The sequence below is a fragment of the Sciurus carolinensis genome, chromosome 1 (genome assembly GCF_902686445.1).
Source record: "Sciurus carolinensis chromosome 1, mSciCar1.2, whole genome shotgun sequence".
Lineage (NCBI taxonomy): Eukaryota > Metazoa > Chordata > Mammalia > Rodentia > Sciuridae > Sciurus > Sciurus carolinensis.
In genome coordinates this window covers 112,187,299-112,199,700 of record NC_062213.1, presented here as the reverse complement: position 1 = coordinate 112,199,700, position 12,402 = coordinate 112,187,299, and the positions used below count along the sequence as shown (strand labels likewise).

Sequence of the window (12,402 nt, the reverse complement as noted above, 5' to 3'; positions counted from 1 at the left end):
ATTCTCTGTCAAGAAGTGAATTTTTATTTATAGTCAATATCTGGACTACATAACGTAAAGAAGTAAGTTTTCGTTAAAAATAAGGGTATCTGCCTGGGCACAAGGGACCCTATCTGTAATCCCACTGAATCAGGAGATTAAGTCAGGAGGATCACAAGTTTGAGGCCATCCTCAGCAATTCAGCAAGACTAAATTCAGACTCTATCTCTTTAAAAAAAGGTTAGCGGGGTGGGCTGAGGATGTAGCTCAGTGGTAAAGTGCCTCTGGAATCAATCCCAGTACCAAAAAATAAGAATAAAAACATGGGTATCTGGAAATCAGCTGTAAAGTAGTATTTTAGTATTTAGTACTTAGATATAATTAGCACCCACAGAAACTAAATTCTAGATGGGATCTTTATGTGGACTCCCAGTGATTACTGTCTCAGTAAAAAAAGATTAGAAGGATATAGTGAGGGGCAAGAAATAAAATTATCTTTCAGAAGTATAAGGTAAAAAAATGTTAATAGATAAGGACAAAACCAAATAATGGTAATAAAAATATATTAATCTGGCTTATATTTCCATATATAGATATGGAAAAAAGTTTCATGAAAAAAATATATCAGTGCTACCTTTCTAACCAAATATAAATGTTCCTTTGCATGATGTTATTTACTTAAAACAGATTAGAAAAGAAGAAAAACACAGAAGGATAAGAATGAATCAGAAGTATATGAAGTGTAAGAAGGGAATTAGGACATAGTCACTACGAACTTTATGGTCATGAAAAAAGTACTTGAAGGCTTCAATTTCTATAGTTTGCCTTCAAGTTTTATAATTTGCCTTAATTCACATTTTAATAATAGGAAGAATATCTTCTGGAAGGGGGGAATATTTAGTATGGGACAATGTAGAAGCCTCAAAAGTATAAGGTCAGTTTAATAAGAGGGAAGAAAATAGATTTGCCTTAGATCATTTAAGCAAACAAAAGAAAATCCCTTCTAACTACAGAACTCCATCATGTCTGCTAATCACTTAACATTTATAACAGAGATGTAGCATGTGTCCCTTTCTTACTGTTGACAGCTGTTCTCTATTCATCAATTATTTTTAATTTACCTTCTGGAACTGTAAATGACTTTTGGCTAAAGAAACAAACTATGTATAAACCAGGTGCAGCTTTATATAACTATAAACTGAATTCAATGAACATAAATTATATGCTGAATATATACATAAATATTTCTGGAAAAAAACACCAAAAATTGGTAATAATCGTGTCCAAGAAGGAAAACTAGATAAAGAATAGTAATGGGAAGATGACTTTTTATCATTTACCCTTTTAAAATAACTTTTTGAATTATGTATCATGTCCAAATATTACTAATTCATAAAATTTAAAAACAATAAAACAAAACATAAGTACCTGCAGATTACTGGAAATTAGTAACATATGTAATGAAGTAAAATTTCAGAATGATCTGTATTTTTTCCATAACCCAATACCTCTTTTCAGAACTGATTTATATATTGTATCAATCTTTCTTTATAAGATTAAAGTATTTGTTTCCATATATGTACAAATAAATACATATGTGTGTGTGTGTGTGTGTGTGTACACACATGCATGATTTTTTGTTTTGTTTTGTTTTGGTACTGGATATTGAATCCCGGGGGAGTTAACTACTGAACTATATCCTCAGCCATTTTTATTTTTTATTTTGAATCAGGGTCTCACTAAGTTATTTAGAACCTTGATAAATGACTGAGTCTGGCTTTGAACTTCTGATCTTCCTGACTCTGCCTCCCAACTCACTGGGAATACAGGAAGCCCAGCTGAACCCACAAATATTTTTAAAACATATTTCTAAAGTACTAAAATTTTATAAGATAAACAAAATCTATTTTTTGATTCAGACTGCTCATTTTAACCATAAAACCCAGAAAAGAAGGCAAGGGGAAAAAAAAAACCTGTCACCTTTGACACGGAACATAAAATTTTAACCTTCCATTCAATTAAACTTGCCACAAATTTAAAAGACAAGGTGGAGGTGGAGGGAAAAAAGATTAAATATAAAAAAGTTAAAACATTATCACTTATAACTTATAAATAGCCTCTTTAAATCAAAACCACCACACCAAACACCAAAAACTACCACCACCAACAACAACAAACTCAGTTGAAAAGTGAACAAAAAATACAAAAAATCCAACCAACCAATAAATTTATTCAAAAAAAAAATTTCAATCTCACTGTTAAATAGAGGTTAAATATCCCTACTCCAAAAATCTGAAATACTCCCAATTTCAGTTTGGGATTCTGAAGAATTTTAAATTATCAGATTAGGAATGCTCAATAAGTAAACTATATGCAAATATTCCAAAATCTGAAAAATTCCAAAATCTGAAACATATCTGGTCCCAAGCATTTCTAATAAGAGTCATTCAATCTATAGTACTAAAATAAGGTACCATTTATGGCCTACTGGCATGGTGCCACATGAACTTATGGTCCCAGAAACTTGGGAGACTGAGGCAGGAGAATTGCTTGAGTCCAAGGAGTTTCAGGCCACCTGGGCAACACAGGGAGTCTCAAAAAAAAAAAAAAAAAATCTGATAATATCCAATATTGGCAAGAGGACACATTAAATGCCTTTCATAAACTGTTAATAATGTAATGGGCATGGTGGCACATACTTGTAATCCCAGCCGTTTGGGAGGCTGAGGCAGGAAGATCTCAAGTTCAAAGTGAGTCTCAGCAACCCAACGTGGTTCTAAGCAACTCAGAGAGACCATCTCTAAATTTAAAAATATAAAAGAGCTGGGGATGTGGCTCAGTTGCCCAGTACTTAAAAAAGCAAACAAACAAACAAAAAAAGACGGTTAACTGAGACAGACATCTTGAGAGAGAATTTGACAGCATAAAATTTTACCTATAAAAAATATAGGCAGGAGCCCAATACAGTAGCACATGCCTATAATTCCAGCGACTCAGGAGGCTGAGATAGGATGATCATGAGTTCAAGTTCAAGACAACTATCAGCAATTTAGCAAGGACCTAAGCAATTTAGAAAGACCCTATCTCAAAATAAAAATAAGAAGGGTTAGGGATTTGTCTCAGTGGTTCAATTCCCTGTAGAAAAAAAAGTGAGCTGGGCACTGGGGAACACACTTGTAATCCCAGTGGCTCTGGAGGCTGAAGCAGGAGGATTTTGATCACAAGTTCAAAGCTATCCTCAGAAATTTAGGAGACTCTAAGCAATTTATTGAGACACTGTCTAAAAATAAAAAGGATTAGGGATGTGCCTCAGTGGTTAAGTGCTCCTGGGTTCAATCCCTGGAACAAGAAAAAAAAAAAAGTAAAGACATATAACCTTTGACTCATAAATTCCAATTCTATTTATAGGAACTTAAGCAAAAAAACTATGGAAATGAAGAAAATTTTAAATTTTAGAATTAAATCTCAAAGGTTCTATTTTATATCCCAGTACCAACTAGAAGAAAATCCAAAAGCAAGATTAACTACTGTTACAATGGGGAATTGTAACTACTGTTTACAATGGGGAATCACTGGGCACTATTCTTGGATTTTATGTATGTTGTTTAATGGATCCTTAGAAAAACCATTCTTCACAAAACAGTTTCCACATCCCATACTATACTGATCATCCTCTTCTGTGTATCAGTGAATCTCCCTCTTAAAGCACTTAAAATAAAACACAATACTCCAGGTGTGGCTAGTCTGATCAGCAAAATAGACTGAAACTAACACTTCTCATAATGTGGACATTTTACAATGAATACACCTATAGTTGGTTTATGTCATCATTTATTAGCAAAAATTTTTGGTTTTGCATTTTCCAGAATTTCATTTTCTAAAAGCTGGAAATTAAGGCAATCTAATTCTATTTTTAAGTTTTCAAAATACTATTAAAAATGTTAAGCAAAGAATGGTCATTTAGGCTCTAGTTTTAGCTTGGTTCTATAAAACTTTCTCAAGGATTTTAGGCAGATTCCACTTTATCAACAAATCAACAAAAATCACAAAACATGGTACTTAGTCATAAAACAACACATTTTTAATTAAATGAGTTAAGCATAAATAGTGTAAAAAATTATGTCCTTTTTTCATGTAGTACTCTATTTAAAGAATAGAGTAGAATGGTGACTTGTAAAATGAGATAAAGCTCAATAAATGTAAATTTCTTCCCTTCAAAATTCATAGGTTGACTAAAGACAATGTGTCAAAAGGACTGCTAATGAATGCTATGGGAGAGCCACTATGCTGTGGATAACAAATATAAAAGTTTACTTTGGAATTAGTTGACTTGTTTAAAAAATATTTTAGGTATTTTTTTTAAATATTGAGAAGATCAACTAGATTATGTTAAAGATAACAGATGGGAAAAAGAAAAACAAAATTAAAAGGATAACACATGAAGATAAATACTTGATAGTATTTGTTTAAAGTCAGCATCCATTTTAAAAATATTTGAGTATTTATTATGTTCTAACACCAGGCTTACACACCCAGAATACAGTGATTTAGTTACTATGCTAAATAAGAAGACAAGACACAAAAGAAAGGTTTTAAGAAGTGTGAAGTATTCTATAAAGATATCTTTGCACTTGAATAGAAATTCAAAAGGAAAAAAATCAGTTAAAATATGTAAGAGTTAGCCATTGAATGTAGTAGTCTCAACGCTGAAGTGGCCAGTAGGGGATTTAGAGTCTGAAGACCTGGGTTTGAGTCTTGTGTATGAAATAATGAACATAAAGTACAGATCAGCCAAAGAAAATTACAAACAAAATGCCACTGTAAGTTAGGGGGTAAAAAGATTTCCTGCTAAAAATGGGTTTAAAGGATTATTAGTATCCTAATATACAGAGATATATAGCATATGCCAAACCCTGAGTTAAATACTTTCCGATAGTATCTATGTAATTCGTATGATTCTATGATTGTCATTTTATGGATGATTACACTAACACTTGGAGATGTTAGGTATTTGCCTCTGAGGCAATTAAATGCAGAGCCAAGAATGGGATGACCAAGTCTATCTGACTGAAATCCTATGACCTCTCCATTACAGCATTCTAACTTTTACAGGACTTAAAAAAGGTGGGGGGGGGCATAATTAGGACTCAAGTAATGTTCAGTCTAACATCAGTCAAAGTTTTAAAAATTGCAATTCATGCAAGCACAAGGCCCTGGGTTTGATCCCCAGCACCGCAAAAAAAAAAAAAAAAAAAATTGCAATTCAGTTTATTTCTTGTGCTATGTAATGATCTGCCATTCATTAGTAAAGTTTCTTAAACTTCTCTTTGAGGGCAGAAGAAACTAAACACATCCCCAGGAAGTCGTTTAGCATGAAATTGTTTTTTTACCTTAGATTAATAGACGACTACATTCTTCATAACATCTTTCTTCTTTAATATAAAAATATTTTTTATCCAAGTCTTCAAGTGAAACTGATAATTCCATAAATGTGTGTCATGTTATGTGAACAAAGGTTTATCTCTTAGCACAATGCTGCATATTTCTTTTTTTTTTTTTTTTTGCGGTGCTGGGGATTGAACCCAGGGCTTTGTGTTTGCAAGGCAAGCACTCTACCAACTGAGCTATCTTCCCAGCCCAATGCTGCATATTTCTAATGGTCGAATACTTCAGTTTCAAAAGCACAGGTCAAAGGAATAAGTAAGTTATTTCTTCATTAATCAAGAACCAACTATCTACTCTGAGGATTATTCAGCACCAAATATAACTCAGATCAATTATTGATTACAGCCTTACTTGCAAGAAAGCAATCCTGACCCACATATAGAAACACACTTTGCTCCACACCACAAAAATAAAGAACCTCTGTCAAATGGTAAGGATGCACCTCAACAGTTCCTGTGAACCCTTTAAAGTCACTGTAAAAAAAAAAAAAAAAAAAACAGGGTCCTGGACTTAGACATGTGAAATAGATCATACAGAAACTTTTTATTATTCTTGCCAATGCTCGCTCTATTAAAAGGTAATCAACAAGCCAGGTGCTAGGTGGGGGATACCTATAATCCCAGCTACTCTGAAGGCTAAAACAGGAGGATCGTAAATTCAAGGCCAACTTAGGCAATTTAGCATGGCCCTGTCTCAAAATAAAAAAGAAGGCTAATAATGTAGCCCAGCACAAGAGGTCTTGGTTTTGATCCCCAGTACTGCAAGGGGGAGGGAAGTAATCAACAATACCTTAGAAGTTTTTCTGAAATGCTTTCAAATGCATTATTTTATTCAACTTCATAATCCATTCTCAGACTAAAACAATAATAGGCATCATACCCATTCTACAGAACAAGAAATCAGAATCATTGGTCCAGTAAATAGGTCTTCCAAAACCTATTGTAATCAGTAGCAAAGAGAATCTTAAATACTGGCAACCCAATTTCCAGCTTAATGACCTAAGGAAAACTGCACATCTTTTTACATTTATTTTGAAGTGTTTACCAAACTGCAGCATAAAGCATATCAGTGGTGTCCATTCAGTAAATAACTGATAAACTCAATTTCACAGACTGAAAAAGAGGCTAAACACAATTATATAATTAGGAATACAGAATACTATTCTTGTCTCTTTTGATACATTCTTAGTACTGGTTTTTGTTTTGTTTTGTCCTAGTACTTTGGTTTGAAATCAGGGCCTTACCAATGCTGGGCAAATGCTCTACATCCTCAGTCTCCTAGTACTTCTTTTTTATTACTAAGAAAACTAGAAAGTGGAAAGGTGGGAGATAAACACAGGTTAAAAATCTCCTCATAATAATAATAACAGACATCCAAATTCGAGGATTTTGTTTTCTGGTTTTTTACCTTATGTACTGTTATGGCTTTCTTTCATGTCTTTTCCATCACTGTATATTAATTTCTTTCCTGTTGGAAACAATCTACATCCTCCAAAAAACTATGGTAAAATGATTTATAACATCTTCTTCCTAAATAAGAGCTAGAGAATGTGCCATATAAAGGGAAAATGGGCTTTTGGACGGTTTTCCTGTCTAGTAAAATGTCAGTGCAACATTTGCCAACGCTAGAAACAAAAAGAAAAAATATTCTAACTAAATTTACCGTGAAAAAAAAAAAAAAAAACGGTTTTTTAACCTACATGTTAATTTCTGCGGCACTAACTTTTCGAGCATTCTATGAACTTTACAACAAAGGAAGGAAAATAAATGAGGATCACAGCCTGTGAATCTGGGTGGAACAAAGACTTCTCCTTTCATTATGCAGAGAGAACCAAGTTGCCAAAAACGCTCCTCTCAGATACCGTGCGTGGTTACTAACAGCACGTCTGGGTACAGAAAATTAAAAAAATCATCTGGTCAAAAGCTCTGCCTACCTTCGCCCCCGCCCCTTTTGTTAAAGGCCTCACCCCAGAGCTAAAGCCCCAGTCTTTTTTCCCCCAATATAGGGAAGTGGCTTAACCCTATGAATTCTACAACCTCCCCTTTCTTCTACGCAGGCGCCCTCGGTGCAACCTCCGTTCCAAATCCAGTCTCTGCACCACTTTGAGACCCCCGAAAACCTACTCCTAGTGACCACTGACGTCAGAAAGATCAAACCCGGCCCCGCTGGGCTGCCCCATGCTGCCGCCCGGCCCCCAGCACCGCCGCTCCCTCCCCGCCTCCAGGCCAAGGCGTGCCAAGAAAGGGACGCGAACGCTCCCCTCAGTTCTGGCACCATCTCCGCAGAGCGGCGAGGAAGGAAGAAGCGCCGCACTCAGTCTCCCTCCCGCCCCTCATCAGCAGCGAGGTGGCCACGAACCCTGCGCTCGCCTGCTGCTCGTTCCAGCGCGAGAGGCGTCGCTCTGCCCCTAGGACAGCGCTGGCAATGTGGCAAAGGTGTGGTCCAGGAGCGGCGGCCTCGAATGGGGGCCTGGCAGTTCCCAGGTCTTCATCCTGCGGCGCCGGGGCCTCACCCACGACCGGTCTCCACCCAAACACCACCCGATGCTACCAGAGACCCTTCTCATGGGCCGCGAAAACCACCCTCTGGGCTGCGGGGTCGGAGCCCAGTCAGGTGGTGGCAGGTGGCGACGGGTGACCATGGCAACCAGAGGTGTGCAGCCGCCCGCCCCCGCCTCCCGTAGTCTCTCACCTGAGGGCTCCGAGACAAGCCCGGGAAGCGGCGAAGGAGAACGCGGCTGTGAGGCCGGCGGTCGGGGCCCGAAGCTGCCGGCTCCGGGCTGGGACGGGAGCGCGAGGGCGGTGATCTGAGTTTGGCGTCGGTCCTCCCTCCTGCCGCCCGCGCGTCAGTCCATCAGTTCGTCAGCCCGTCCTTCTCGCGTCCGCCCCTCCCGGGCCGGCGACCGCTCAGTTCAGCCTTTGGCAGACTGCGGTTGTCAAGCGCTGCTGGAGCCGAGCTCCAGCCACAAGCTGCAGCCAATGGCTGCGTTTCCCCGAGGCGCCTCAGGACCCCGCGCGGGGCGACTAGACAAGTGCCTGCACCGAAGGGAGAGTCGGCGAGGCGGACCCACAGGCGGAGAGGGGTGGGCCCAGGGGCGGGGCGGCTTGGTCCAGGGGGCGGGGCGGACCTGGAGGGCGCACGCCAGACCCGTGTGCCGGGGACCAGCCGGCTTGGGGATTTCAAGAGTCTGGTATCCAGAATTGGCGGGTGACCGTGTGTCCCGAAATAGCGAGGATTTCCAAATAAGAGAAGTTTTCTGCTCCCAAGGCTTGACCCTTAATACTTCTACCGGATAATTTATTAATAAAGGCAATGAACAAATCTTACCTTCTCTCCTTCTCTCCTTTTCCAGGGTACACTTCCTCGCCGAAAACTTCAGTAGCTTATTTGTCCCCTTCCTGGTTTCACATCTTGTGAAACATGTCTGCCTTGAAGCAGTTTTCAGTTTAATGCGTTCACCATTTTTGCCTACCCCTTTTGGTTGCAAGCGCTTTATTCTCACCCTATAAGTGCAGTGATATTCCACAAATACATGAGATGCTTAACCAAAGCTGAATTATATATTCAGGGAGTATAACCACATAGAGCCACATTCAATGGCATCAACCTGTAAGAACCCCGTCCTCACAAAGGCTGAAAACCAGAGTGAACTGAGCTTCCTCCAAGTGGGAAATGGGATAAAAGAGATTGGTGAAGAGAATAAACATCAAAAACCTTTCTGGAAAGGAAGAATTTTGTCCATTTCAGGATAAATGAAGCCATAGCTTTAAGGGAAAGGATCTAAGAGAAATAAGAGAAAACTCACAAAATCTTACCTGTGAAAGAAACATCAATTGCCCAGTTTGACTTAATTTTGGGAAAAAAATCATTATGAACCCTCTCAATGATGAGTTAAAGGCAAATAAATACGATTTAATGTTACTTAGCGTCTTGATATTAAAAACAAAACAAAAAAGTCAGCCTCAGAAACTTAATGAGAGCCTGTCTCAAAAATTAAAAATAAGGGCTGGGGATATAGCTCAGTTGATAGAGTGCTTGCTTTGCATGCCCAAGGCCCTGGGTTCAATCCCCAGCACCACAAAAAAAAAAAAAAAAAATTAAATTAAAAATTAAAAAGGGGGTTGTGATGGTGGCTTAGCAGTAGAGCACTTGTGAGGCACAAGGTTCAATTCTAAGTAACACATTAAAAAAATAAAATGAAGTTATTGTGTCTATACATAACTAGAAAAATATAAAAATAAAAAAGGACTGCTGACATAGCTCAGTGATTAAGTACCCCTGGGTTCAATACCTAGAACTGAAAGAAAGAAAAAAAGCAAAAAAGTGTTTTACACAATGTTGAAAAGTGTTTTACACAAAGCTGAAAGTGAGCAGATATACCCTTGAAATAGTCTCTCCATTATTTTGCCAGTATAACTCACCTAAGAAAGTACCTTTATGTAAGCACAAGGCCCTGAGTTCGATCCCCAGCACCCAAAAAAAAAAAAAAAAAAAAGAAAGTACCTTTAAATCTTGACTCTCCAACAATAGCAGTTGCAAAACCAGTATCATTTAAATACTTACATCTTCAGTGAAATCTAGAAAGAGATACTCATCAGAGACAAACTTTGAGCACCTATTAGAGGCAGAGTGCTGGAGAAAAAAAAAAAAAGAACCTGATTTTCTGGTATTAGATTGGGTTTGGCATCCATTAAGCACAAATGAAGTGCTTTGTCTATGTTCTCATTTAAGCCCCACAATCTCCCTTAAGACTCTTGTTAAATTATTTCCATTTCAGAGATTAAGGGAAATAACTTGCCCAAGGTCACACAACTAATACACAGCAAGTCAGAATTTTAACCATTCTTTTTATTAAATTTTTTTAGTTGTACATGGACACGATACCCTTATTTTATTTATTTATGTGATGCTGAGGATTGAACACAGTGCCTCACACCTGCCAGGCAAGTACTCTACCATTGAGCCACAACCCCAACCATTCTGATTCTTAAAATCATTTTCTTCCCACTCTACTTCACGGTATCAAAGGGAAATTTTAGCTTTAAGAAAATAAATCTTATTCTGCTGAGGTAGGGAAGATTAGCAGTTTTGTTCATAATCCCCATACTCTATAGCATAGTGTTATTTGCATCCAATTTTTTAATAAATAATAATCAGCATTATAAGAAGAAAATACATATCCTTTACATTTCTGGGGGTAAAAAAGGTAAGAAGGGAATGAACCAGACACTGAAATATAAAACTTCTGGTACACTGTATCACTTGTACACTGATCAGTGCATTTACTGTATGTTTGCTTCCTAATGTAACATTAAATTTTACAGTACAACCTTAATAGCTATCAGCCTAAGGTATCACCTTTCCTTCTATACTCAGTCACACTGGTTAAGAATAGATCTTGTCTTTCACTCTAGTTGCTGCAATAGCAGGAAATTGTTCAGAAAGGACAAGGCTTTCTTAGATGAACTGTCCTTTGATCCCAAGGTACTGTCCCAATCATTCACCAAATATCTGCCAAATGCCTACTCTAGGTCAGAAACTAGGTTGGGCAGTATTTGGAAATGCAGGTTCTAATATGACAGAATGATTCACAGTCCCTTTAACTTAAATTCGTATAGGCTAAAGTGCACCCCTTTGATTATGATTCTCAATTCTTATTTCTAAAAAAGAGAATACAAATTTTTGGTTTTCCCAAAATAGTAGAAAGAAATCCAAACTAGGAAATCTTCCCTTGAGTACAGGGGGGTTCTGTGGGGATAAGGAAACTTGTTTTTAAAAAATCCACTCTCATTACTAAAACATATGCATATCAATGAGTTTTGTGCTTCAGAGCCAGTAATGTCCTGGATTTGGGAAAACAAATCTATTTCTCCCTAAAGAGATTCAATGATAATTAAGTAAAATTACCTGTCTCTACCAGAGCTTCTATTTGGATTCCTAGACAAAGCTTAAATTATACATTGGTGATTAAACATGGTAGAGAAAAACACATTCTTGTCTCAGCATAAAAGAGATGTTTTTATTTAGGTTGAGTAAATATCTGACACATAGATAAAAATAAAGTGTTTTAAAAAAGTGTTTTATTTTGCAAAAAATAAATATCCCATTTTAATCAAGTCATTGAAATATGTTAAAATTCACAGAAAAGAGAAACTAAATGTTAGAAATGTTTAAAATAAAGCACATTAAGCATCATAATTTCAAATAGGCAAATAAGTGTTTTAGGATAAGGTTAGTAGTTTCTAGTAATACCCTAAGAACATTTAGTAGAACTTGCTGTAAAAATGAAAGAAATATAGCTGGCACATTGGCACACTCATATAATCCCAGCAGCTAAGGAGGCTGACAGGAGGATGGTGAGTTCAAAGCCAGACTCAGCAAAAGCGAGGCCCTAAGCAACTCAGTGAGACCCTGTCTCTAAATAAAAAATACAAAATAGGGCTGGGGATGTGACTCAGTGGTTGAGTGCCCCTGAGTTCAATCCCTGGTACCAAAAAAGAAAGAAAGAAATACAGAGATTCACCAAAATGAGTTTGGAAGGGTGTCTTATAGTAAATTCATAGGCCCCTAGCCAGGAGTGGTGGCCCATGGTTGAGACAGGAGGATCACAAGTTTGAGGACAATGTGGACAACTTAGTGAGACAAGGTCTCACTAAAAAAGGTCGGCAATGTAAGTTCAGTGCCCCTGAATTCAATTCTCAGAACCAAAAGTAAAATAAAAGTTTATATCTCCCAGAAAAATTTACAAAAATCCCATTTCAGAAAATAAAAGCATACTACTAGTATTTTACAGATTAGTCTGTAAGTAGACTCTTTCCTAATAAAATTTCAGTTCTCTCTAATAGTCATGCAAAGGCAAATGGCAAATGATACTTATTTTAGCAATGGTTCTTCCTAGCCTAAAAGCATATATGCTCAGGATATAGCTAAGTAGTAGCACTCAATGCTTGCCTAGCACATGGGAAACTGAGTTCCATA

General features: G+C 37.5%; 1 protein-coding gene across 8 annotated transcripts in view; it reads right to left on the bottom strand.

Annotated features, from left to right (window-relative positions):
• Wdr47 (WD repeat domain 47) overlaps positions 1 to 8,430 on the bottom strand; it is a 63,616-nt gene extending 55,186 nt beyond the window's left edge. For 5 of the 8 annotated variants that reach the window (XM_047562673.1, XM_047562685.1, XM_047562680.1 and 2 more), the window contains exon 1: positions 8,116 to 8,429. The gene's annotated coding sequence lies outside the window, so the exon portion shown is untranslated. Of the gene's footprint in view, positions 1 to 8,115 lie in introns of all 8 variants that reach the window. The other 3 variants (XM_047562702.1, XM_047562713.1, XM_047562723.1) reach the window with 2 other exon arrangements.
• Positions 8,431 to 12,402: the final 3,972 nt, after the last annotated feature.